This window comes from Pangasianodon hypophthalmus, chromosome 20, assembly GCF_027358585.1.
Source record: "Pangasianodon hypophthalmus isolate fPanHyp1 chromosome 20, fPanHyp1.pri, whole genome shotgun sequence".
Lineage (NCBI taxonomy): Eukaryota > Metazoa > Chordata > Actinopteri > Siluriformes > Pangasiidae > Pangasianodon > Pangasianodon hypophthalmus.
Window position 1 is genome coordinate 18,930,348 of NC_069729.1, and position 26,797 is coordinate 18,957,144.

The 26,797-nt window shown below is 39.2% G+C and overlaps 1 long non-coding RNA gene across 2 annotated transcripts in view; it reads left to right on the top strand.

Moving 5' to 3' along the window:
* The window catches only part of LOC117599928 (uncharacterized), a 52,473-nt gene extending 33,656 nt beyond the window's left edge, over nt 1-18,817 (top strand). Inside the window, exons 2-4 of one of the 2 annotated variants that reach the window (XR_008300607.1) lie at nt 11,574-11,836; nt 13,359-13,459; nt 18,104-18,817. This is a non-coding gene — a long non-coding RNA (uncharacterized LOC117599928). The remainder of the gene's footprint in view (nt 1-11,573; nt 11,837-13,358; nt 13,460-18,103) is intronic. The other variant, XR_004580273.2, reaches the window with a different exon arrangement.
* The last annotated feature ends 7,980 nt before the right edge of the window (nt 18,818-26,797 follow it).

Below are 26,797 nucleotides of genomic sequence, written 5' to 3' on the forward strand. Positions count from 1 at the left end.
TAATGCTGTTAATATCTAAATTGTCCATATCGATGTTTGTATCCTTTCCGCAAAGTCTTTTTCCTCTGAGTGTATGTCATTTGTGTTTTCCTGCGATGATCACTCAAAGCTAATTGGGTGACAGTGCTTTCACACAAGAGAGAGAGAAAAAAAAACAGGCCAACATCATGAATAAACAACAGTGACAGCTAGCTTCTTTTCTGGAACTGGAACGTTCAAGCGTTGGGCCATTAATTAAGACGCATGATGATACGTCGCATGCTAGCCGGGCTGCATTTGCTAAATCCAGCTGCCTGAAGAGATATATGTTCTGTGTATTCTGGTGTCAGCTATGTAATTAATGTCAGCGCTTGTTGGAGATCTGACGCTAGCCTCGCTCATGTCTGTCCACCGAGACATGACTCTTTCTTTCAGTGCTGACATGCACTAGACAGCCTAACTAGGCCTGGGGGAGAAGACAGCGCGGGACTACACTCTGTAAAAAACATAACACGTGTCGTGAACATAGCCACAGGATTTTTCCCCAGATAAGGGTTTCATTATTTAATGGAAGAGACGGACAAAAGGAACAATGCCACAAGCAAGAAAATTTAATTATAGATATAAATCCCCTCCTTGCTCGATGTTATTTTATTGATTTTCTTGCATTAGGTGATAATCCTGATTGTTGATTATTAGTTATGATAATTATGTTAGGGGGGCCACAGTGGCTTAGTGTTTAGCACTGCTGCCTCACACCTCCAAGGTTGGGGGCTTGAATCTCACCTCCACCCTGCATATCTGGAGTTTACATGTCCTACCCGTGCTTCAGGGGTTTCCTCCAGGTGTTCCAGTTTCCTCCTCCAGTCCAAAGACACGCGTTTTAGGCTGTTTGGCATTTCCAGATTGTCTGTAGGGTGTGAATGGGTGTGTGTGTGAGTGTGTGTGCGACTGTGCCCTGCAATGGACTGGCACCCTGCCCGGGATGTCCCATGCCTTGTGCGCCGGGTCCCCGGGAATAGGCCCTAGGCTCCCCCATGACCCTGTGTAGGATACGCGGTACAGAGAATGGATGGATGGATAATTATGATAATAATGACCAACAGAAAGCCTCATGGAATGTAGTAATATTCCTTATGTACGCAATAAAACACTGTGTTGTAGGAAAATATTCAACGAGGAGGTGATGTGATGAAGCGGAGTTACTGTTACCAGTCTGAAGTTACCAGTCATTTCCCTATAACATCACATCCTGAAGTGTTTTATTCCTCTTACACCACATAGATTTACAAATGATTACAAATCTAGAATGCATTATCTGTTCATTCCAAGTAATATTCGTATTCAGTCATCTATGATCTGACTTCCTCCCTCATGAACCTAAATAATTTGAAACTCATGTAGTCTACGTATATCCTATATGGAAGATCCTTCTTTCTTGTAAAAAGCATCGAAGCAAAGTCAGTGAACCCAGCGAACCTTTTCAAAAAGATTCTTATTCCCTGAGAGCATGCCACCTGCTCGCCCCCAGCAGCAGAAGTGAGTGGAGCTCAGTCACTCTTGACAGGCTTGAGACATTTTGTGCCTGGATGTCCTTGGTTGGCTGGCTGAGTGACACATAGCAGTGGGAGACGTCTCTTATTTGAGCGTGGGCGGAGGGGGAGGATTTTCCCCAGAGTGCGGCGCTGAAGCCCCCGTCAGCCGCCCACCCCCACGCGCTTGCACACAAACCCTCCTGATGAGCAAAAAAACTGAATGTTGCCCTTCGCCTGCTTGGATGAATGGATACGGGCACAGCGGCCCCCTCAGTGTGGGCACCGATGACAGAAGAGGACAAAAGGACTACAGAGTTGCAGGCTCTCTATCCCTACTGCTTCTAGTTACCTCTCTCTCTGTCTCTCTTGCTGTCAATCATGAACTCTCTGCAGTTCTCTCCATCCTCACTCTCCTTGCTGCTCTCCCCTTTTTCTTTTCATTACATGTCGAAAGCTGTCTTCCTCCTGTCCCTTCCACTTCTCACACTTCTCCCTCTCTCTCTCTCTCTCTCTCGATGTATGGCTATGAGCGAGCTACAGTACAGCTACACAAGGCTATCCTTCGCTAAACAGGAGTTCCTCCGGTCCTCTACCTGCTGTCCGTTCCTCTCTCTCTATCCGTCCATCCTTATCTCCCTCCATCTTGGCCGCATCATCGTCTCCTGCTATCTCTCAGCCGCACATGCTCTACCTCTTTCAGACCGGCGTATCACTTCATCTCGCTCCCTTTTCAGCTCCCTATCATCATGCTGATGGACAGAGCAAGCGACCAAGAGAGAGGGAGGGAGGAAGGGAATGAGGGATCCACATTCTTTCTACATCTCTGCCTCTATCTCTTTCTGTCATTCACTTTCGTGGCTGAAACTCTGACAGCTTCTGTCAAGCTCAATAAACTGATGAGAATGCCCGCTGTTTTAAAAGGTCGCTGTGAATTTATAAAGCAGCAGTAAGAAAAAATCATCAGCTGCATTAAACAGCCTACATGTAGACTTTAAGAAATAATAGAATACCTGGTAGTGGAAATGAATTCAACTGCCTGGTAGACACATAATACTGTTAAATAATCTAGTACCACACTAATAGATCTTTTTTTTAAAAAAAAGTCTTTTAAAAAGTGTTTGCTCCAACGCTTGTTGAAAGGCAGGCAGTATAAGCCATAAGGAGCATAAGACAGCTATGTAAAGCGACAAAAAATACAATCAGCAACAGCACTAAGCAAGCGGAGATCAGTTATACAACAGAGAATACAAAATACTACATCTCAAATGACCATAGTCAAATTCATTTCCTCTATATTTTAATTGTGTTGGAGCTGAGATCACATGACAAACAGGCGCCAATCACACAATGATAAATTTATATATTTACTTTTTGGACTAGTTTATTTTATAAGCCAGACCTGGAGAGCATGAAAAATGTTTTCAGTGATAACAGACTTGAACATTTTATGTGTTTTATACTCTTAACCCTTTTTCTGGACAGGATTCAATTTACATAAGATGATGTGCATGAGATGATGTAGATTATTACAATTATTATCGCTGTATCTCTGGAATCCAACTCTGGAATCCCGACTGCACGTTCCCACATTTGGAAAGATGCCATCTTTTACCTACTAAAAAGGACTTGTAGAAAAACTCCTGGTAATATACAATATATTCCATCCAAATGCTTTAAATTAAATATGCAGTTGGATGAAATATTGGTGGTTTTGTGCTTTTTCTTGAGTAGGGAGATCCTCCAGAATGCTCTCTTGCCAAAACCAAATCACGACCAAGTATTGTCCAAGTTTAAAACACACAACAATAAAATATAAATAATGTTTAAAAGCACTTCTAGGGCTTTTAGGTAAGTTATTGAGGTCCTAGTAGAGGTATAACCTACAGACATTGTGATGCTCATGTGACCTCCCACCTCCCAAAAACGGGATTTGCAACCCCTAAAAAATCCTTTACGATGGACAGGCGTCCCATCCCAGGTTAGGCTCCTGATCCACCATGATACTGACCAGGATCAGTGAAACCAAAGCACTTACCCTGTGCTTACACTAGCGAGCAATAAGTTGCCCTTGTTGCTCATAGTTTATCTCTTATGGGCGTATAGCGAGAGCTTGTGGGCGTGTACTGTTCATCCGACATTTTTACTTCCAATGAGAAAAGGTAATAACCAAAATATATAGCCTACGATTTACTACAGTATACCAGTAAAATCGGTGTTAAAATTGGTTATTTTTTATATACGCTTTGTATTAGCTTTATTAGCAGTTTAGCAGCACAAGCTAATGTATGTACTGTACATACACTCACCTGAGGCACCAAACAAACAAATAATTTTCCCACTGATTAGTGCAATATTAAATACCATATTAATCAATGCGACATTTGATTTACATGTTATGTGCCAGACTTTGTATTAACTATTAGCAAATTAGCAGTGCAAGCTAACTGTACTAGCTAGAATCTCTCTCCAGAGGCATTAATGATCTCTGCTACTTCCTTCCATGATTTATTTTTCTTTGTAATGTCTCTATACACATGTAAAAATATGAAGTCATATATGACAGGATAAGATGAAACCACGGTCATTTCTTCCATTTTTCTGAGTCAAGCAGTGCATAGGAACTAATTGCAGGTAGGAAGTAAAGTTGTGAGTGAGGAAAAGAAATCCTCATGCATGCATCATAAGATTGGTCTGAGGAATCATCTGAGCCAGTCGTTCGGATTTGTCTCTTTACTGCGTCATACCTAATTTGCATAAAGTTGAGAAAATCTCAGTTCATATGTTACTTTGTCGCTGTCATGCACGTACATAGAAAATGAACAATTGCCTTTCGCTTTGTCACCAGCTATTGTGAACACAGGGTTAGTCTTATGACCTTTGTTGTGTTTCTGTATTTGTGTGTGGCAGAGCGGGGGACTCGAGTTGGACTTGAGACTTGAGTCTTATGAAATTTCCTCATATAAAAACATGAAAAAAAAGAAAAATCAATTAATAAATGAATACAACTTTGTAATGGCTTGGGACTGCGATTGCTGTGGTGGCTTTGGGGCTGCAGTTGCCACGAGCACCTTCGTACTCAGGACTCAATCAGTGGACAGTGGATAGATTTTAACCAACTGGACTTCTTGCGAAAACTGTGATGAATTTACTGGTTGCACATTTGCACTATTTGTCCATATAGTACACAGTAATAGAAGGGATTTATTTATAATTGCACTATCCGTTGCACCCAGATGAGGACGGGTTCCCTTTTGAGCCTGGTTCCTCTCAAGGTTTCTTTCTCATATCCTCTCAGGGAGTTTTTCCTTGCCACCGTCACCTCTGGTTTGCTCATTAGGGATAAATTCACATATTTACAATAAATTTTTTTAATTCATTTATTTCTTATTTATTGAACTTTAAAACAGAACTGTCTTGGGGTCTCTACTCTGATTTATTATTATTTAGCTACTATTATAGCTACTTTTAATAGTTATCAGCAGTGTAATAGATTGCAGTGTATCAGGACTGGCAGGGGTTATTTAGATTTATAATGTGCTTTAATGGCACTTGTCTGATATGCGGACATGTTTGACATCTCTACCACTAACATTTAATGAAAATCAGTTGAACATAAAAGAGATAAGTTTATCATGGTAGACCAGCATTTCAACATAGACTTAGTGGTCGCATTGACGTATTGTCGCAGCTAGCGTTGTAATCCACAGGCTTCCACACAATACGATGTGATTTTGATTCTTAAGGCAACGACTCCATATTTGAAGACACCACTGAAGATACGACATGATTCTATGTAGTAGCCTCGGTTCGATATGTGATATCGGGCCTATTGTTAATCCATGAATGATGATGAGATGGAGAAGGACTATTTTAAGTATCAGAGTTGAATGACATGGTTGTTTTTAACACACATAGTGTATCGTTGCAGCCATCCAGAGCAATATTCCTACTGATGAGGATAACACTACGTAAAAGAAAACAAAAGTCATACATCAAGGTGGCGTTCATTTGCATAAGACTCTTATAAAATGTATTATAGCATTCCAGTATGCAAAACGATTTGCTCTCAGGAGACCTACTTTTGTTTCATGATGCATTATTAACGTGGCCTGGAGGACAACCAGTAGGGTTTCCTAATGATTCACAATCAATCAAATCACTGATATAAGCTAAGGCGACAGTCAGACTGCTCACTTTGGTACTTCTCATTTATTCTCTGGCCGTCATACACAAGTTGACCGAACCTGCCATGCAGCAGGGCAGCATTAATCAGTATTAAGCTGAACCTGCTGGCTCAGACATGACAGATCTCGCTCGCCCTGACCTCACACACTTGTCATTCGGTGCATCGCCTCCTTTCACTTGAACTGGAGCGAACGTGGAGCGTAAAAGTGCCGCGGGACGTGCCATGACTGGGTTCTTTTCATAAAAAAAAGAGTTCCTCGGAGTGTAGATAAAATGTTTCCAACTATCTTGACGCGAGAACCCCAGCCGGGGACGTTTGGACATAAAGTCATTGCGAGTGAGATATCGGGGAAGAGGGCCAGTGCCGGCTGTGACACATTGAGGAGTTGCTTTATTAAAATTCTCGCTGCAGAAGTGGCCCTGACAGTGTGAGTCAGACCCGCACTCATCTCTTCTTCCTCCTCTCTCCCCCCAACCTGCTCCCACAGAGGTTGATCAGCTAATGACGTGGCCCAAATGTCACTAGCTTTCAGGGGATAAAAAGACGGCGTGCCGGTGTTCCCGGCTTTGTGTAGGTGTGAGTCAGTGTGCGTTTGTAACTCCAAAAAGGAGACCAATGTAAATATATGTCTTATGTAAATAGAGATGTGGGAGTGATATATACCAGAGTTTATACCACAGTGGTTTTGAATTCTTGAATCAGAAGGTGTTCTCCTTGTAAAATAAACAACAGGTTTATATTAATGTGCTTGTAATGTTTTGTCTAATTAATTTCAAGAGAGAAAAAAAGAGAGATTAATGATGGAATTACTGTTTATAGCTGTTATATCATAAGTGATAACAGGAACCTGTTGCATGGACATTCCACAACATTAAAGGTAACTATAAATGGATAGAAAGTATGACATGTCACTCATTAATAAATGTAAAAAATGTAATCATTAGCAAACTGCTGTAGTATAAGTGGAATAAAACACTTCATGATGTGCTGTTATTGGAAAGCAATCAACTTCAGGGTGGTAACAGGAACTCTGTTTCACATCACACCACCCCAGCATGGATTATTTTCCTATAACAGCGCATTTCCAAGTGTTTTATTCCGTACATAGTGAAATTACTAATTCGAGTAATAGTTTATTTATTGTCAGTTTTAGTTTGTATATATATATATATATATATATATATACACTATATTACCAAAAGTATTCGGTCACCCATCCAAATGATCAGAATCAGGTGTCCTAATCACTTGGCCTGGCCACAGGTGTATAAAATCAAGCACTTAGGCATGCAGACTGTTTTTAGAAACATTAGTGAAAGAATGGGCCGCTCTCAGGAGCTCAGTGAATTCCAGTGTGGAACTGTCATAGGATGCCACCTGTGCAACAAATCCAGTCGTGAAATTTCCTCGCTCCTAAATATTCCACAGTCAACTGTCAGCTTCATCATAACAAAATGGAAGAGTTTGGGAACAACAGCAACTCAGCCACGAAGTGGTAGGCCACGTAAACTGACGGAGAGGGGTCAGCGGATGCTGAAGCGCATAGTGCAAAGAGGTCATCGACTTTCTTCACAGTCAATTGCTACAGAGCTCCAAACTTCATGTGACCTTCAGATTAGCCCAAGTACAGTACGCAGAGAGCTTCATGGAATGGGTTTCCATGGCCGAGCAGCTGCATCCAAGCCACACATCACCAAGTGCAATGCAAAGCGTCGGATGCAGTGGTGTAAAGCACGCCGCCACTGGACTCTAGAGCAGTGGAGACGCGTTCTCTGGAGTGATGAATCACGCTTTTCCATCTGGCAATCTGATGGATGAGTCTGCGTTTGGAGGTTGCCAGGAGAACGGTACATTTCGGACTGCATTGTGCCGCGTGTGAAATTTGGTGGAGGATGAATTATGGTGTGGGGTTGTTTTTCAGGAGTTGGGCTTGGCCCCTTAGTTCCAGTGAAAGGAACTTTGAATGCTTCAGGATACCAAAACATTTTGGACAATTCCATGCTCCCAACCTTGTGGGAACAGTTTGGAGCGGGCCCCTTCCTCTTCCAACATGACTGTGCACCAGTGCACAAAGCAAGCTCCATAAAGACATGGATGACAGAGTCTGGTGTGGATGAACTTGACTGGCCTGCACAGAGTCCTGACCTGAACCCGATAGAACACCTTTGGGATGAATTAGAGCGGAGACTGAGAGCCAGGCCTTCTCGACCAACATCAGTGTGTGACCTCACCAATGCGCTTTTGGAAGAATGGTCAAAAATTCCTATAAACACACTCCTCAATCTTGTGGACAGCCTTCCCAGAAGAGTTGAAGCTGTAATAGCTGCAAAAGGTGGACCGACATCATATTGAACCCTATGGGTTAGGAATGGGATGGCACTTAAGTTCATATGTGAGTCAAGGCAGGTGACCGAATACTTTTGGTAATATAGTATATATATATATATATATATATATATATATGTTTATTTTTAGTCTATTTAATTTTTCATATTGTCGTGGTCAAGGGCCAGCTGTGAATGCGAGGAGGAGCCGCGGAGGTGAGCGGGTAATGAGTGAGTGGTTACACCTGAAGAGTATTTGTAGCCGTTTGTGTTTCAGTGAGGGTTTTTTGTGACCTTATTGATTAGAGGCAATGCTGAAGAGCTGACATTGACCTTGACTGATGGCAGCAAAAATATTGCATAGCAATTATTTTGCTAATAGAAAAGTATCCAGAGAAAAATAAATAAAAATGACATTGCCGCTCCCTCCCCTCGCTACCTGTCAGGGTTCTTCAACTGTTGCTGCAATCTAGGAAGTCTGCTTTTCTGATCATGTTTCTGCATTCAATTCATTTGAAATTTGAACACACAAAGATGGAGAAAAGGTTTCCTGTCATGCTTCAATTTTGAGTATAGGGCTGGTGTTTTATTTAGATTTCAATTTATTTTTGGTCGAGAAAAAAACGGTGTCTTTCTTTAGGCAGGGGGGAACACAGCACTCAAACCTAGGTCCAAGACCATGTGAGTGAGGTGGTCTCTGTCCATTTCCAAGTTTCACCTTCCAACTCTGAATCGACTGAACTCCAGAAAGTGAATCAAACACGCTGTGTGTTTTGGGTTTCAGCGTTTTTGTTTGTTTGTTTGTTTGTTTTGTTTTTTTGTAGATGAGAGCTACTAAACTGCTAAAGAGAAATGTGATGTGTTCTTTTGGTCCTGAGATTTGGACCAACAAAGAAAAAGAGAAAATAAATGCTGGATGCGACACACGAAATGTTTTAAACTTCTTGTTTATATAATTATCTAATCATTTACTGAGGATTGGCCCTATGATTTTTGTGATTTCTAAATGAATACATTTTCAGCCATGCCAACTTTTTATTATTTTATTTATTTATTTTGCTTTTTGGTTCATTTAATTTCTGAAACTAACCCAAACAGCAAATGAACCAAAGTGTCAATTTCACTCTGATTTGGACTTGGCTGATTTGGCTTGAAACTGCAATTATGGAACGATTGGTGCAGGTTTCAAGTGATATGAGATTGTAAATAAAAAGGGTTCTGGCACTCTAAAGGTTCTGGGGAAGCATTAAAGGATCTACAGTATATAAACCCTTATAACATAGGAAAATACCTTGAAGAACTCATTTATTAAGGGCGTCTTTGCGCTTGGCCTGAGTACTCGAGTCCCTACCCGGGACCAATTCTGGGCTCGTTTAGGGGCGGGGCTCAAAATTCGCAGGTTTGCTTTCACATAGAATTCTTCTGAAGCGTCAATTGATTGTGCAATTCCATACGTCACTTTTGCATGGGCATGTTTGCAAAATGGTGGGAAGTAGGTTCATCTGTTTGCTGTTTCTTTCTGTTATTTTTCTTTGCCAACACTCAAACAGAGAAAGTAGGCTTGATGAAAGTAAAAAACAGGAAGTATCATAACAAATCGAACCAATCACGATGGTTGATATGCAGCACCGAGAGTGTTTCACACCTCCAAACCACTGTTTGAGTAGCAGGAATTGGTTCACTGGACCATTCCCGAGCTCGAAAACATCTTTCACACTTCATTTCACCAAACAGACCGAACTTTCAGCTCAAATGGCCCTGAGTCAGGAAAAAACACAGGTGTAAAAAAGAGTGTATATCATATTCAGCCTAGGAAAGAAGATGGCAAAAAACAACAACTACTTATTAAAATATTTCACAGTCAGTCACGGTGCAGAACAGTTCTCGTTAGCACTGGAAGGTCATTTTAAAATAACAACCACAAGCATCATCGCTGATGCAGTTCAGCACACACTTAATCCTCAACCGTTCATTAATAATCCCACAGCACTCCTCTACAGATACAACGAATCAAGTGTCCGGCTTGCTTTCTTTCTTTCTTTCTTTCTTTTTTTTTCTTTTACATTTCTTGTTTTAATGAAATGGCTCATCTCAAATTAGGCTGCCACTCGATTGACGCCGGTGGAAAGCCTGAATTTGTATTCCGCCACACAGATCGGGTCCTCGCCAGAATCAATTTCAACCAGAGAATAAGCTGTGAAATTAAATAGCCTTTAGCCGGATGCCGCGCTCTCCGGAATGATTCGAACGGACAGTTCGGGATTGTTATGGTTATGGAAAATGAGGAAGAGGGTGTCATTTGGCATACTTTATATTTGCCTGTTTACATTTTTTTGCATCAGAGAGCTAGTGTGAGAAGATTGCTTAGAGGGAACGCAGACATGTGCAGAGTGAAAACGTAGATTTCAGGCCATTTTGTGGCATCTGTGCATGGGTCACTGAGGACACGCCGCCATTTTCGTGGGACTGTGACGGATATAATAATCCACACAGAAAAGTCACATATAAATAATCACATGATGAAACTGACATGTGATTATTTTACGCATTCACGTGATTTTCTATTATATGATACATTTATTTTATTTTTCCCCTTTTTTTTCCAAGTGATTTTTCAAATGTGATTCTTTTCCCTACATGATTAATTTAATTTCACATGTGATTTTCCCCCAAATGATTCCTTTTTTTTATTTTTGTACATATTTCTACATTACTGATTATTTTATTTTTTACATAATTTTTTTTATACATGATTCACATTAGTTTTCACTTGATATTTTTTCAAATGATTCATTTATTTTATTTTTGACATCTGATTGTTGTTTTTTTTTATAGATGATTCATTTATTTTTTGCATCTGATTTTTTGTTTTTATTTTACAAGCAATTAATTTATTTTATTGTTTTTTGTTTGTTTTTTTTACATGAAATTAATTTCAAGATTTTTCCCACATGATTCATTTTTTTCAGGTGATTCTTTTCGCTAAATGAACAATTTCCTTTATTTTTCAGATGTGATTTTTTTTTTATATGATTCATTTATTTTGTTTTTCATGTTATATTTTTACACATACAGTCATGTGATTCCTTTTCTTACATGAGTCATTTACATTCAAATGTCATTTTTTCCCAAAATGATTCATTTATTTATGTTCCACATGTGATTTTGTTTTCAAATGATTCATTTATTTTCACATGTGATTCCCCTTTACACCTGCACACATGATTCATTTTTTTTTCATGATTGATGATTCGTTTTACAAACGATTCATGTGTTCACCTGAGTTCACATGCGCAAATCAGGGCATAACATGTTGAAATGCACCTTTATGTGATTTCCCATGTGATCACATATATCCTCACATAATCACGTGCGAAAAAATGACGCGAAAAAGACATTTTTGCCTACATCTGTACCATTTAGAGAAATTTTACTGTCTCTGACTGTATCAAATATGGAAAGAATATTCTAAAATGTGACAAAAATTCCCATCCTTTGTATGAGTGGTGTAATTTTTTGTCATTCTTTTTGTGCTTTGCTCTTTTCCAGGGCAGGTGTGCGAGTTCCTGCTGGAGAGATGGGACGCGACACTGCCATGCCATCTAGTGGAGATCCCTTTATGGCCGGCTTTCACTTCTGACACAAAGGAGCGTTTTGTTGCAGAAGTGAGGTGGTGATGCCATTTTCTTTGTCGCACAAAGAAGGCACCGTTGAAAAAAGCCTTCAATTCCCCATGGGGGAGCGAGGGCCTTTCTGACGAGGAGGGAGAGTGGGGATTGCGGAAATTGAATTCATTGCTCGAACTTTGAAAGGTGAGACGTGGTCAGATGAAAAGAGGAGAAAGAATTCCATCAGGCTTGAGAAGGAAAAGAAAGTGTTTAGCAGCTTGGTGTCAGTCATGTAATAAATCTGAAAATAAATAAATAAATAAATAAATAAAAAAGGATGAAAATTATATTTTCGTTAGATGGACAAGGACGTTTGAGTTGAGAAAATCTGGATTATAAAAAAAAAAAAAAAAATCCACCTCAGGCAAAGGCACTTGCACTGCTCTTAAAGGTGTTTTTTTTTTTTTTCGTTCTCAGGTTATAGTGTGAAATCGATGGCGTCGTACTCAGGGAGCTGAAAATTGAAAATAGGTGTCTGGTCTGAAAATCCCCGATCTCATTATGACAGCCAGATAATGGAACAGATGAAATACCTGAAATATGACTGCATTTTTTTTCTTCTTCTTTTTCTTTTTTTCCCTTTTAGTCTCTTATCGCAACACCAAAAGTTTTCACAAACATCTGTGCTGCTGTTTATACAGCTGTGAGTTTATCGAGTGCTCGGGCAAAAAAAAAAAAAAAGAATGAAAAATACCCTTGTATGTCCTCTTTCTTTCCTTCTTTCCTTATTTCGTTCTACTTTCAGCAGCATCATTTGCCTAAACCCTCCATCTTCTCATTTTGTGTTCCATCTCTGTCTGACCCTGTGCCTCCTTTCTGTCATTCATCCTTCCCTTCCTCTCTCGCTTTCTCTTTATCATGCTCAGAGGTCAGCCATTTTGCTAGCAGGCTCGCAGCCGGAGCTGTTGATTGGGTTTGCGGCGCACGCCGGATGAGGTGAGAGACGAGAGGAGAAAGAGATAGAGATAGTGAGGAAGTGAGGAAGAGCTCAAAGGCCAGTGAAGCATGAAAGACACAGGGAGGTGTGTTTAAGAGCGAGGTGTTTCACTCTATTCCCCTTCATCAAAAAGGCCCTCCCTGGATACCTCGCGTACACAGAAGCAACAGAGTCGCATGCATAATGCCTCGCTGATTCATTACCCCAAAGTGCCTCCAGGCGTACAACCTATAGTCTGTAAAACGACACAGAATAATACACCACATCCTCAAAGCGTTCAAAGACAAAACTAATGACACTCAAGCTAACGGAATTACAATTTAATGAGATATGAACACAGATGCGTCTCCTCTATACATAAAGGAATACTCCTGAACCTCTGTGAGTGATTAACACGACAGTCTATTTAACACAAAAGTAAAACTCGAGCTGTTTCACTGGAACAACAGACAAACGGTTCTGATTGGTCAGAAAGTACTGAGTTTTCACAGGCTTATAATAACGCACTTGTTCTAATACGGTATCGTTTCTATAGTAACCGCTCATTCACAGAGACGTCTATGGAGGACGCTGCGCAGAATCTAACACGGATTAAAAATGTGAAGTCTTTATGGAAGGAGTCTCCAGTGTCACAGTTTTGTAACAGTTTTGTAACTTCAGGACAGAGGAGTTTTCTCAGTAACATAAACATTTGCATTTTTTTTCCTTCTCTTTTATTCTTTGAGACAGAGGAAAACAGAGGCTGGTGAGGGAACGACTGTTTCCACATAAGTGATAACTTGTTTCATGGATGTTCTACAGCATCAAACTTAACTAGAAATGGATAAAAGGTACGAAGTTGAATTGAAAATTGTGCTGAGGTATAAGAGCAATAAAACAATTAGGGATGTTCTGTTATTGGAAAATAATTAACTTCAGGGTGGATTCAGTAATAGCAGTTCATCATTGATTATTTTCCTATAACAGCGTGATACATAGTGTTTAATTTCTTTAATATAGTTTAATATAGGAATATTTTGCATATTGAGTTACCGGAACATTCTTTGTGTAATATTTCTTAAGCAAATAAACAAATAAATAAATAAATAAATAAATAAATAAAAGTACGTGACTATAAGGGAAAAAACAGCATAACAGAAGAAGCAGAAAATAGAGGAAATAAAAATGTAATAGAAATTTAAAATAATAATAATAATAAAGCAACCAAATATAAGTATTTAAGATAAAATAGTAATAACAATTTGGGTATAGTGAGGAATTGTAGCTCAGAAAAAAAAAATAAAATAAAATAATTAAAAAAAAAAAAATTCACTTCCGTGAAGGCTCACAATGTTTATGCTTGAGGTACATACACTTCTGTACATCATCATGCTGTATCTCGGTATACAACTGCCAAAAACTTTCTACTGATGGATTTGAATGTCTCCAGAGGCAGTGTTTCATCTTTCTTCCCACTGATAAAACAGTAAAGGAGTGTTCCAGAGAAGACGGCAATAATTATCTCGCCGTTCAGTCCATTCACACGGTAGCAGGCATACAGCAGCAAACACGCTATAATAAGGCACAAGTTTCTTGCTTTAATTAGAACCACCGCCAACGCAGCCAAACAAGGCAGCACGATCTCAAACCCCAGACAACGAGCGCCGGATTTTATCTTCACAAAGTGCTGTGAGGCGACTAGCTAGCTTTTAGCACCACAGCAAGGAAAAAAAATAACAGCTCATAGCAATTACTTTAAATCCTGCCTAACAGTGCAGAAAAAAGGTGATGTGTCGTGTTCTTTATGCTGCATGCTGAGTTATTTCTGTAGATTCCAAATGTACAAAAGGAAATGACATCACATTACATACATCCTGAAGCTCTACTGGTTTTGTAGCATCTTCACTATTACAACATGGCAGCTTTTTCTCCAATATGACTGGAGCAAGACTGAAATATTTCTCATCATGGTGCATTTAAGTTTTGATTCCTGTCATTATGATTTGCATAAAAATGTCTCGGTTAAGGGAAAGAAGAAAAATCACTCGTTGAAGTTAGCAGCAAAGCTCCATCATGTCTCAGTGGGTCTTTTTGCTAGGAGACTCGAAAATATTTCAATTTTCCTCCCTGGAATGTGTTCCAAAATACTCCAAAAGAGAGTTTTTTCTTAATAAAAATGCCACATGAGCCAGTCGATGGATGTGCATGTCTTTTGAACTCTGATATTATTATTTTTTACAACATTTATAGTCATTTTAGATATGCAGAACATGATGAAAAAACGGGTTAAGCCGTAGCCTTAGCAAATGTTTATTAAGTCGCTGAGAAAACCCGTTTGGAAAACTGACTTCCAGTCTGGAATACATGTTTGTGTTTGGATATGCCTCCTGTCAGTCATTTTATAGACCCACTACTGGCCATCTAAGATCCTGGGGGTAGAGCTTCATCATTCAAATGTCGGAAATCATTCAAATGTTGAACCCACCAAACCCTTAGAGACCTAATCTTGAAAAAAAGAGACTAATCTTACCTAATGCACCTTATACTGACACTCTATTGAAGCCCCGCCCCCTTCCTGCATTTCACAGTAGTAATATTTTGGCCCATACTCGAGGTGCTTGAAAGGTGTGCTGATGCACTGCCATCACTTTCTTTCAAGGTAAATGGAGGCTGTTCTGAGTTCACTGAAATGGTCAAAAAGTGCACAAAATTTTGACCAAAGAAAGATTAATTAGGTGTACAGTTAAGTGTTAAATCTTACATTTTACTAATAATGTTAATGCTCTGATAATTGGACAGTCATTAAAGACGCAGTTTGTTTGCTTTGCTTTGCTCACCTGCCTGGTCAGAGGGGACGCAAGTTCTCTGAAAACTGGGAAAGGGCCACATGAGGAAAAAGTTTGAAAACTCAGAGCTAAAGTGTGGATTTTCTGCAGAATACTGCTTTGAAAATGATTATTAGCACCCTGATGATGAATCTTCTCTGGAGAGAAGAACAGCACTGAGGCTCTTCCTGAAATGTTTAATAAATTTGTAGATAATCTTGTTCTCTCCTCCATGGAGAACAATTTAATCACCTTTATATCCTTGAATGTGTGCATGTAGACAGTTCAGGTTTTCAAAAGGGTTCAAATCCAGAGACTGAGGCGGCCATTTTGTCTCAAGTCTTACACTTGACCTGTGACAGCATTGTTCACATGATCACCTGCGTACCTTATATACATCAGGAGAATTAAAAGTGACAAGCACTAGAGGGCAAGAGAGAGCCAAACCCTCCTTTTACACCATTCTGCTGTTTAATGTTGTCTTGTAAAATGTTTAGCATAAAATTTTTAATGCTAAATATTTTAGTACACTTTATGGCTTTATTGGACAAGCTGTCTTAGCTTCTGTTTAAAACCTTCCACTGTTGTCATGATCAAATCGCAAACTATGACCTTGCATTTTAAAATTATTTACTAATCTAGAAGATCCACAAGATTGATCTGAGAGGTTTTTAACTGTGTTGATACTCAAACCATCTCTAGTTTGTTTGGTCTGTTGTGTATCACATCGTCACTATACTGCCTGTGTTATGTGTGTCTCTACTGTATGTACTACACATGAATGAAGGATACACATGGCAGCCATCATGCATACTCACAGGTAAAACAAATATAAACCCAGCCCTAACATCCTGGCAGATGCAACCAGGTTTTGAGCTAAACTATACTGATACTTTTCAAATTCATGGCCAGTGTTTACAAGAGCTCAAAGCATCACTTATTCACCTCCAGTGTGGATTTCATGGATTTTCTTCATATGTAGTTGGCATTTTTCACCAAACACGTTGGATGAACAGCGTAAGTTTGGTCATATACCTCCAAAACTTGATTCCAATGAGGCTTGGTAAAACTGAAGTTCAGAAGATCTTGTAGTTTGCTCTCAGGAAGAGTTTATTTTTATGGAAGTAACATCTAAGTGGTAAGCCGGCAACCATCAATTTTTACCAAAACTCTTGAAGGGTGCCAATAATTTTGGATTGACTGTAGGAACGGTCTAGATTTTCTCATCATATGGTGTGTGCATGGCTATGTTCCATTCCACTGCTAATTGCTGAAGATGCCCCCTCTGAATGAACACTACAGTATTTAATGGCAGAGCGGCGTATGAATAGACCTTCGTCTTCACAGGAGCCGCGCTTCTTTTCATCTCTTTCTGGCCTTTGTCTTTTCTGTCATCATCATCTTCTACTTTTTCTTTAAAGGATCAATTCCAAGCCCCTTTATTAAGGCTTGAACGTGCATAATTCAAAGCACAGCTGACACCCTTGTCAAGGCAGCCTGCCAGAGCTCCTAGCTTTTATCCGACGAGCTGTCAGCGGAGAACAGAGCAAAGACGCGGGAGCTCGGAGTCACGATCGAGATTAAGGAACACACTCCTTGAGAGGCAGACTGGGAGATGTTCTGACTTTCACTATGCTGTCTGGCTTCATAATAAAGATAAGAGGAATAGTTAAAAGAAAGGACAGCAGAGAGTAGCAGTAGAAGGATATTTGGTTTGTTTTTTTTCTGCATTCTTCCATATTGTTTATATGGATATTTCTCAAAACATCATTTAAAAAATCCATCATGTCCACATCAACAGTCCACATGAAAATGCAAAAATGAATTGAGCACCAGATAGTAAGTCACAAACTGTTACGTCAAATGCCTCAAGAATAACGTTGAGTTATTGTGTTAGAGATGGCGAAATGCAGAAAAACACAAGTTCTAAAAGGAAAAATGACAAACACAAGGATTCAAGATGAGGTGGAACTAGTGCTTAAGGTTACACTTGGATACAACTTGCTTGCTCAGGTCGTAGCCGAAATCTGCGCTCGCAGAGCAGTTTGCAGCACCGGAGCCATGCGTTCAGTTGTAGTGGTGGTTCAATGGTTATAGGCTCTGGGTTACTGGTCAGAAGGTCAGGGGTTCAAGTCCCAGGGCTGCTAAACTACCACTGGTGGGCCCTTGAGTGCTATATCATTGCTGATCCTGTTCTCTGACCCCCAGCTCCCTAACAAGCCAATGTCAATCATATTCTGCCTCCTCCACATGACGGAGAATACCTTATCAAATAAGCAATTACAAACCACAAAGCCATGATAAATGGTTTCCTAGAGCATTTGTAACATACCAAACATGTGCAGGTTTGGGCTGTGACATTAGCTTTTCTATACATATATATATATATATTTTGAAAAATATACGTTTTTTAAACATTCACACAAAAGTTTGCTCACTTTTCCACCTTTTTTTTTTTTTTAATCTTCATTTTTAGTGAATGCCAAAAAAAAAAAAGTTTTCCCTTATATGTGTGTCAAAAGGCTGTTTAAGTTAATTAAGTTATGATTTATGAATGATTAAATAGGTATAATCTGAAAGGCAATAGCACTTTTATTCCACTATTAGCACTATTTTATTTTTCAGAGAAAGAATGACTAAACTCTATTTTTCTTTTTCATAAACGCACAGGCCGCTTGCTGCTCCAGAGTGTGAAATCGGCATTGTTGCGGCGCGAGGCGATCTATCAGCCTCACGCAGTGTGACCGAGTGATGACATCACACTCCGATAAAAGGCCCTTTTATTGGCTCCAAGGTCATCAGTGGGAAGACAGAGGCATAATAATTGGCCTTCGTCGAACTGTGCGTGCTCGAAGCTCACACGCCGAGAGCGCCGCTAATCTGGGTTTATACTCGACGAGATCTGTCCTGCAAATAAAGATAAAGAAAAAAAAAACTTGATAGAACAGTGTGTTCCTTTCTCACCTGCTCACACACAGTTGGCTGCTGATGGGATTCCCATTGAGAGAAAAATCCTCTGGATGGTTTTTTAACTGCAGTGTGATTAGATTCTCTTAGGTCCTAGTGAGAACTGAATTTAATCACTTTTAGAATAAGTAGTATGCAATTTCTTTCTCATGGATGTGACTTTTTTTTTTTTTTTTGGTTTTTAGGAATGTTCGTCTGTTAGTAAAGACTCTTACCACCCAGATTTATACAGACAACTGAAAACCTTAAGACTGCTTGATTACAGGCTATACATGGATTACTGATCCTGGATTTATCCGTTCTTCAAAGCTGGTATCGGATTTGTTACCATGACTACAGGAGCAGGTTTATTCAACATGAACAAGATTAGATCCATTTATTTACTGTGTTGATTATTTTCCTATAACGCCATGCCCCATCCTTACTTACTTATACCTCGGTGCTGTTGATTTTTGTTTTTCAAATCAGAAGGTAAAAATTAATTAATCTTTACAGTAATCTTTAATGCACTTGTTTCTATAGTAACAGCTTGTTCACAGGGACTTGGATGCTGGACGCTGCACATAATCTAAGCCTAATAATAAACAGATTTAATTGATATGGTGAAGGAGTCTCCAGTGTTAGCTCTTTGGAACAGGAAAGTTTTCAGGTGACGAGTTTACACTTTACAGTTTCTCAGTAACAAAGAATAAAAGGAACTGAATTGTCTCGCGGATATTAAATGTAACTCTAAACAGATAAAAAGCGCAATGTGTTGTTCATTAATAATAAAAAAATTTTAATCGCTGGCACTTCAGGCAGTGCTGTACACGGGGTAATTTTCCTATAAAGGCATGCTTCATTGTGTTTTCTTCCTTATTGGACTATACCAGCTCTTAGAAAGAAAGCATTCTCTAGGGTTTCTTTGGAAGTCTAAAAGGTTTTAGCTTCCTAAAAAGCCTTTTCTGATAGAGAAACGCTCTCTTCTACATAGAACCTTTAAGGGTTCCTCAGAAGAGCAAACTGAAGAAGACATTAGGGTGCATTTTTGCATAATTAAATCAGTAATATTAATGTGAGTACAACCTGTAATACGACACTCTGCACTCTCCATCTAGCACCCTGAAGTCTTATCCCTATGTTTAAGGTTCTGTGTAGGAGAGATTTCTAGGATGAACCCACCTTATAGAGGGAGAACAAATAGAGACTGGTGAGGGAACGACTGCTATAACTATAAACAGATAATAAGTACGTTTTGTTGTTCTTTAATTAATCAAATGTAATTGTTGCCAAATTGCTCTAGTATAATTTTCCCACATTGGAAAAGAATCAACTCCAGGCTGGGAACAGTAAGTCCACTTCATCCCACCACCCTGTTGTTGAGTATTTTCCTCTAAGTGTTTTATTACTTACAGACCATTTCAGAAAGGTTTCTCTCTCTCAACGCCTACATGGGTATAAAAATAAGCACAGACAAGCTGCTGGAGTAGACGCAAGGTGCTTAGCACTTTCTTATAAGAAATATATATCTTGCCATTACCAAAAGGAGTTACTAGAGCACCTTGCACTCCATATGGCGCCTTGGAAAAGTGCACACACTGCCGTAAAAAATGCGTCACTCCCCAACGTGTGGCGAGTAGAACAGAATCGATACGGAGCCACACTCTCGTTAAGGGAGTGCTTGATGAAGTGTCTTGTTATCCAGTCAATGTGCTGACTCCTCGTTTCTTCGGCAAAGAGCTCGACGTGAGGGGTCTCTCTCCTGCCCGGGGTGTCCCTTCCTCCTTCTCACTCTCCTCCATAAATCAAATCCGGCTCTTTTTAAAAAGCTGCAGATTGCTCCTGTGTAAACACGGCAGCCCACTAAAGCCTGCCTCCGCATCACATTCCTGTTTGTTCATTAAATATTAACCCAGCCGTGCCGTGCCAGCTCCCTCCTGAAATAGATTTTCATTTTGTGGAAGCGTTTGTTTGGCCGCACTCGGTCTTCGCTGAAGGGCATTACTGATATAATCAGATCTCACCATGTTGCCTGGAGAGAGAACTTTTTTTTAATCACTCTCTGGCTCGTGTTGACTCAGTCTTCTTCTCTCAGTGAACGCAAAATTACAAAAACACACAATCACAAAATAATAACATAACTTCTTAATTATTCATTTATGAATATTGAATTCTGGATTCTGTTTGAGGCAAATCACAAGGTTTATACTAATGCGCTCGTTCTAATACGTCATCGTTTCTATAGCAACAGCTCATTCACAGGAACTTATATGAGTAAAATGAGTTTATATTAACAAACAAACACGTATAATCATTGCATTGGTGAAGTTTTCGGTAAAAAGTCGTTTATTTAACGTTTAACATTTATGGAAGGAGTCTCCAGTGTCAACGCTTTTGCAAGTTTTCGTTAAGTCTTCAGGACAGAAGAGTTTACGTTGCCAAGTGGTTTCTCGGCAACATCACAAGCTGTGATTTTCTGTCTTATTAGATTCAAGAGAAAGAATAAAAGAGAGGCTTGTGTGGAAACGACTGTTTATAGCTGCTATAACATAAGTCAGAACAAGAACGAACTTATTTTGTGAACTTTCCATAACGTTAACGTAACTAGAAATGGATAAAAGGTAGAACATTTTGTTTTTTTTATTACATGAAAATTGTAATCATTGGCAAATTGCTGTGGATTAAGAGGACTAAGACTCATCAGGACATGCTGTTGCTGGAAAATAATCAACTTCAGGGTGGTCGCAATAACTCCACTTCATTACACCACCACATTGTTGATTCTTTTCCTGTTACATCATGACACGTGTTTTATTCCATACATATTCACTGAGGTCCTAAACGCAGTCATTCAGCCACTTTTCAGCTTAAGTGGGATTGCTTGATATTTCATCTAAGCCACTATGTGGTTACATTTACACATACAGTGGCGTGTAAACTTTACGATAATCATCTTTTGGTGAGTTATAGATAAATTTTCTACAACGGACCTTATCTGAAAGCCAAGAATACCTTGAGTAACTCAAAAAAAACCAAAATCACATCATGCCAGGAGTACTCTTTGGATGTATAAGGTGTAAATAGTATTTTTATGAACTTGGGTCCATGTGGGTTTCTTCCAGGGTTTAAAATATTGCCGTAGGTGACTGACAGCTCTAAATTCCCCCTACCAGGTTTCAAATAGCTGTTTTTGCCTTCTTGCTATTCCAGTGATTCAGAAGCTGTTAGCATTAATACTGTGTTTGGATTGTATCATGCAGAAAGTGGCATTTTTTCGTATTTTTTCCCCCTGCACTTAAGACACATAAAGGCTTAAGCGTTAGCTGATTGTTTAACTCAAGTGCGTTAGGTTGGAGGAAAAAAAAAAAAGAATTGACCTGCAGTAGAAATGTATGCTAGGCAAGGTAGCAGTGGTGCTAATTATCGAAGCTTGGTGCTAATTACAGAAGCAGACAAGCCCATAGGCAATTTGTTTTGATGCAGTTGCTCCAAGTCCAAATAGGTTCAAACCTAATCCTGTCCAAATAGGGCTTTTTACTGTATATGAACACAACTGTGTTCAACCCTAGGGCTTTTTATGAATAAAGCTTTGTCATTGTCACACCAGTTCTTCTGATAATATGTTTCGCTGATGGAAACCTATTGCATTTTTTTTAAAATTTCATATCCTGTACATCTGCTTTACTCGGCAGTACGTTTACTTTACTACCCCGTTAGTCACTCATTTGCTGGGTTTAATTGCATTATGGAAATAGCACATATAACAATTTGTTTTTAATTTGTTTCCATCTATAATGGAGTAATTAATCCTGTGATCATCAACAGTTTATGATCCTGTTTACTAACTCACTAGTACACTTATGTGAAAAGGCTACAGATTTCCAAAGAGCTTCAACATTTACATAAATAGCTTCTGCTTCCTCGGGTTTGGAAGTCTGAATAGGTGCATTCAGCTCATCAACTCGAGCTCATCACATGATATTTACTTCTCGTCCTCTATTCTCATTAGCATGTATGGCATGACATACTGTAGAAAATGTAGCTGCGCTCTATAAACCTCTGGCAATCTGTAGGAAAAAGTAATATTATCAGAGCTTGCTTTGCATGGCAAAACCGCTTAGCATTTTTTGTGTAGCAACACAAGAAAATTGTCTTAAATAAATATCTACAGTGGCTTGCATAAGTATTCACCCCCTTGAACTTTATACACATTTTGTAGTGTTTCAACCTGGAATTGAAATGGATTTAATAGGAATTATATGTCATGAGTATATCTAACAACTAAGTATGTGACAGCAAAGAGGGTGAATACTTGTGCAATCACAAATTTTATGGTTTTTACTGATAAAATAATTTTACAACGATATGGATTTTCCCCCACACAAGGGGGGTGAATACTTACGCAAGGTGCTGTACAGTGTACATTTGAGAACATTGGTGCTTTTGCTGTGTTGCTGGACTAAAAACGCTCACTCGTAGATGCTCCACTTGTAGAATAACCTCACATTTAATGATGCAAACCGTGCTGGTGTTTTTGTCCGAGCCTTTAGAGAATTGCAACTTGGCACAAACTTGTTACACCATGTGCTCTAATAGCCACCCTCAAAGCACCGAGAACATTCATCACCTCTCGCTCGACCTCCTCCCTGCCTACACAGCCACCCCCTCCACCCCTTCACCCAATTCTCCACCAAGTTCCAACCTCAATTAGGCGCTCTGTGCTGTCCTTGGATGAAAGCGGATGCTGGACTCCCTTCGACTTCTCCCTCCTCACTTCTCCTGTTATTTCTGTACATGCTCGGCTGCCTTCGTCCCTTATTAGAGCTTTGGCTTTGGACCTCGGCAGGTCACTGGACTCTGGGGTTCAGTTTCTACTGTGCTTAAAGCATCGAAGAGAAAAGACAAAATGCTTAATAAGCAGTAGACTGGTACGCACACGCTTTCAATTATCACCACCACCCACGTGAAGTTTTATTTCTTTTTGAGAAGTCATCACAATGTCTTTAGCTTCCAAAGCATGTCAGATTTAAAGAAATAAATATATCTATCCAGATGAGTGCAAAGCTTTAATGAGAAATGTGCCTTCATCATTACAATTAACCAAAATGGTGTTTCAGTTCTCACCCATGGTCACAAGCTGTAGATAAAAACTGAAAGAATAACATCGAGTACCAATGGTAGAAATGAGATTCCTCTGGGCGTACTGTCCGTGATAGGGTGAGGAGCTCAGCAATCCAGGAAAGAGCCTCAGAGTAAAAGCCGCTGCTCCACCCAATGAAGGTGCTTTGGGCTCCCTCTAGAAAGAGATGTATTAGGCATGTTGCAGTGGATGGAGACCCTGGATCAGACCCAGGACCTGCTGGAAAGTTTATATCTCACAGTTGGTAATGTCTGGGGATCCCCAAGGAGGAGCTGGAATCTGTGGCTGGTGATAGAAAGGTCTGGGATGATCTTCTCAGCATGCTGCCTCTTCAATCCAAACTAGGAAAGGCAGATTGAATGAACTGAAAAAGTTCAAATGTTTGCATCCCAAGCTTTCTGAATGTGATATTAAAAAAAAATCAATAATAACTGTCCATACTTCATCTTCAACTTCTTTCTCATGGATCTAACATCCACCCTTTATTCTTCCTGACACCTCAGCTCTTCTGGTCAGCTCTGAATACAGAGAAGGGCATGTCTTCTATAGTTTAGTTGTTTTCCAGCTTTATGTTTTCACTTCTTGTCTTGTTGCAAGATATATGCCCACATTTCATCTTTAACCTCTGTGAATTCTCTCTTTCTTTAGATGGGAGATCTCTTTTGGAGGTACAATGGGGTCCAAAACTCTGAGGCCACGAGTGAAAATGCTTCTATTTTGCATTTGTTTCTAATTTAATACAAACGTTTCCTTACAACTTGAGTGAAAAGTAGAATCTTAGAAATGTTTAGATGAATTTCAGAATTAGTTATTTCCCATAGCCTGCATAGACTCCACAAGTTTGTCTAAAACTAAAACATTGGAGTGTTGTCTTAATACGTGCTTTAATAGAAGGGATAAAACTCTGACTCTGAAAAAGGGAAAATCTGACCTTTAGTATAAAGGAGGTCAATATAGCATATTTGCTTCAGTTTAAAAAGTGACCTAGAAGTAGTGCAAATACTTCAATATTGAACATTCAAGATATTGAACATTTCCTTTCTCTGTTTTAATTTTTTTAAATAAAAAATGTTTAAAATACCTTTTTAAATTTAATTTGTTTTTATTTTTTTAACCTGATCTTTTATGTGCGCTGTAGGTACAATTTTCAAAATAATTCTTAAAAATTTAATTGTTTTGATATTTTTTAAATTAAATTCCAGTGTGGTCTCAGACTTTTGGACCCCATTGTACGTTTTGCTTTTTTCCACCCATGGAGTTTGGGGATGCAAACTTTTGCACTCAACTGAACTCTACTTACTCAGAGCCAATCATGGACCTGGCTGATCAAACAAGCTTTCACTGGAGAGTTTGGTATGTTTCCTTATGAAATCTGGCCAAGACTTACTTTCCCAGAAAGACATCATTTGTCTGACATTGACAAAAACAAACCCAGTCATTTTTGGGTTAAAAAAAAAAAGGCAAACACACAAAAATATCTCATCAACTATTTCAAACAAAATCCTTGAATAATTTTTTAAAGACTTAATGCCATAAACATGACTATATTGTGCTAAATACCTTCAATATTCTGAAGCCTGTGGCCAGAAAAGTGTACAAACAGTATCAGCCTCTATGTGAATGGTGGGTGGAGCATCAAACCAATATATTCATCAGAGGGCAGGTCAGAGGAGGGGAGTCGCTCTCGGCACATCATTTTATAAATACTTTTTTTTTCTGACCATGGAGGGCATACTTTTGCAGAGAAACAAACAAACAAACAAACAAACAAATAAATAAATTTCTATTTAGGACATGAATAACATTGTCACTAACGCTTGATTACAAGCATTAACTTTTTTATTTACATTTTTTTTACATTCAGCTCCAGGCACTAGCTATTATTTTCTTACTAATAGCTAATTTGGACTAATTCATTACAGCTTATGTAACTCTTGTGATGCTTTGGAGAAAAAAAACACATGCTGTAATGAATTAGAAAATAATCTGAAAATAATCTGAAAATAATCAATGACAGGGTGATGTAATGAAGCGGAGTTACTGTTACCACCTTGAAGCTGATTATTTTCCAACAAAGCATGTCCCGAAATGCACAGCAGCAGTTTGCCAATGATTACAATTTTTATTAATTAAAGAATGACACATCATACTTTTCATCCATTTATAGTTATAATTAATGTGGAATGTCTAAGAAACCAGTGTAGACCGCTACATTTCCGTTTTGCTGTAGCGTATGAGTGCTCCAGTACTGCAGGTGGCGCTGTTAAAATTTCCTGATTTTAAATTTCCTGATTTTAAAATTTCCTGATTTCAGCAACTACAGGAAGAAGAAGCCACTTCTCAAAATCGTCCATGTTAGAATGAATAGGTTTGGCCACGCCAAGTTTGCAACAGCCAATCACAGGTTGGGTCGCTTCGTCCACCAAGTTGGCCAAGCTCCCATGTGCACCACTCATATGACAATTGTTTATTCCACTATTATGTCAGACTGTTTGTGGAAGCCAGCTAGCATTGTCTAGTCTACTGTGGCCTTTAGTTCCTGTTCTCATTTATGTTATAGTAGCTATAAACATTTGCTTCCTCATCAGCCTTTTTTCCTCTTTTTCTCTCCCACGGACAAAAAAAAAAACCCAAAGCTTGTCATTTTATCAAAACTGCAGCGTATGAACTTTCCCATGTCAGAAAACTTTAAAGTTACAGCATTAGCTCTGCCTGTTACAAGCGCTGATGTTTTCTATAAATGTTAAATAAATGTCTTCTTACAGAAAACTTCACAATAGCAATGATTACACACATTTTTATATCTGTTTATATGAAGTGTCTGCCATACAAGTCCCTATGAATGAGCTGTTACTATAGAAACAATGAATTATTAGAACAAAAGCATTAATATAAACCTGTGATTTGCAGCTGAACTACTGTCAAAGCTGCTGTTATAGAAAATTAATCAACACTTTCTGACCAATCAGAATCGAGGATTCAGCAGAAATGTTATTATATAACTGCACTCTGAGGTGTGTGTGTGTGTGTAGAGCCTACAGCAGTCAGTTCAGCCTCCACTGGTCATGTTTGCTATTTAGAGAAGCCACAGCCACCATGTACACACACACACACACATACACACACACTTCACATATACATACATAACCATATTGCATTAGCCCCATGTGAGAGGATCACAGGCTCATGCTATTGGCCGTTGCCATAACAATAGGGGCGGGGAGGCAAGCGGAGGTGGAGACTGAGCCTGATTATAAAATCCTTCACAGAGACACATT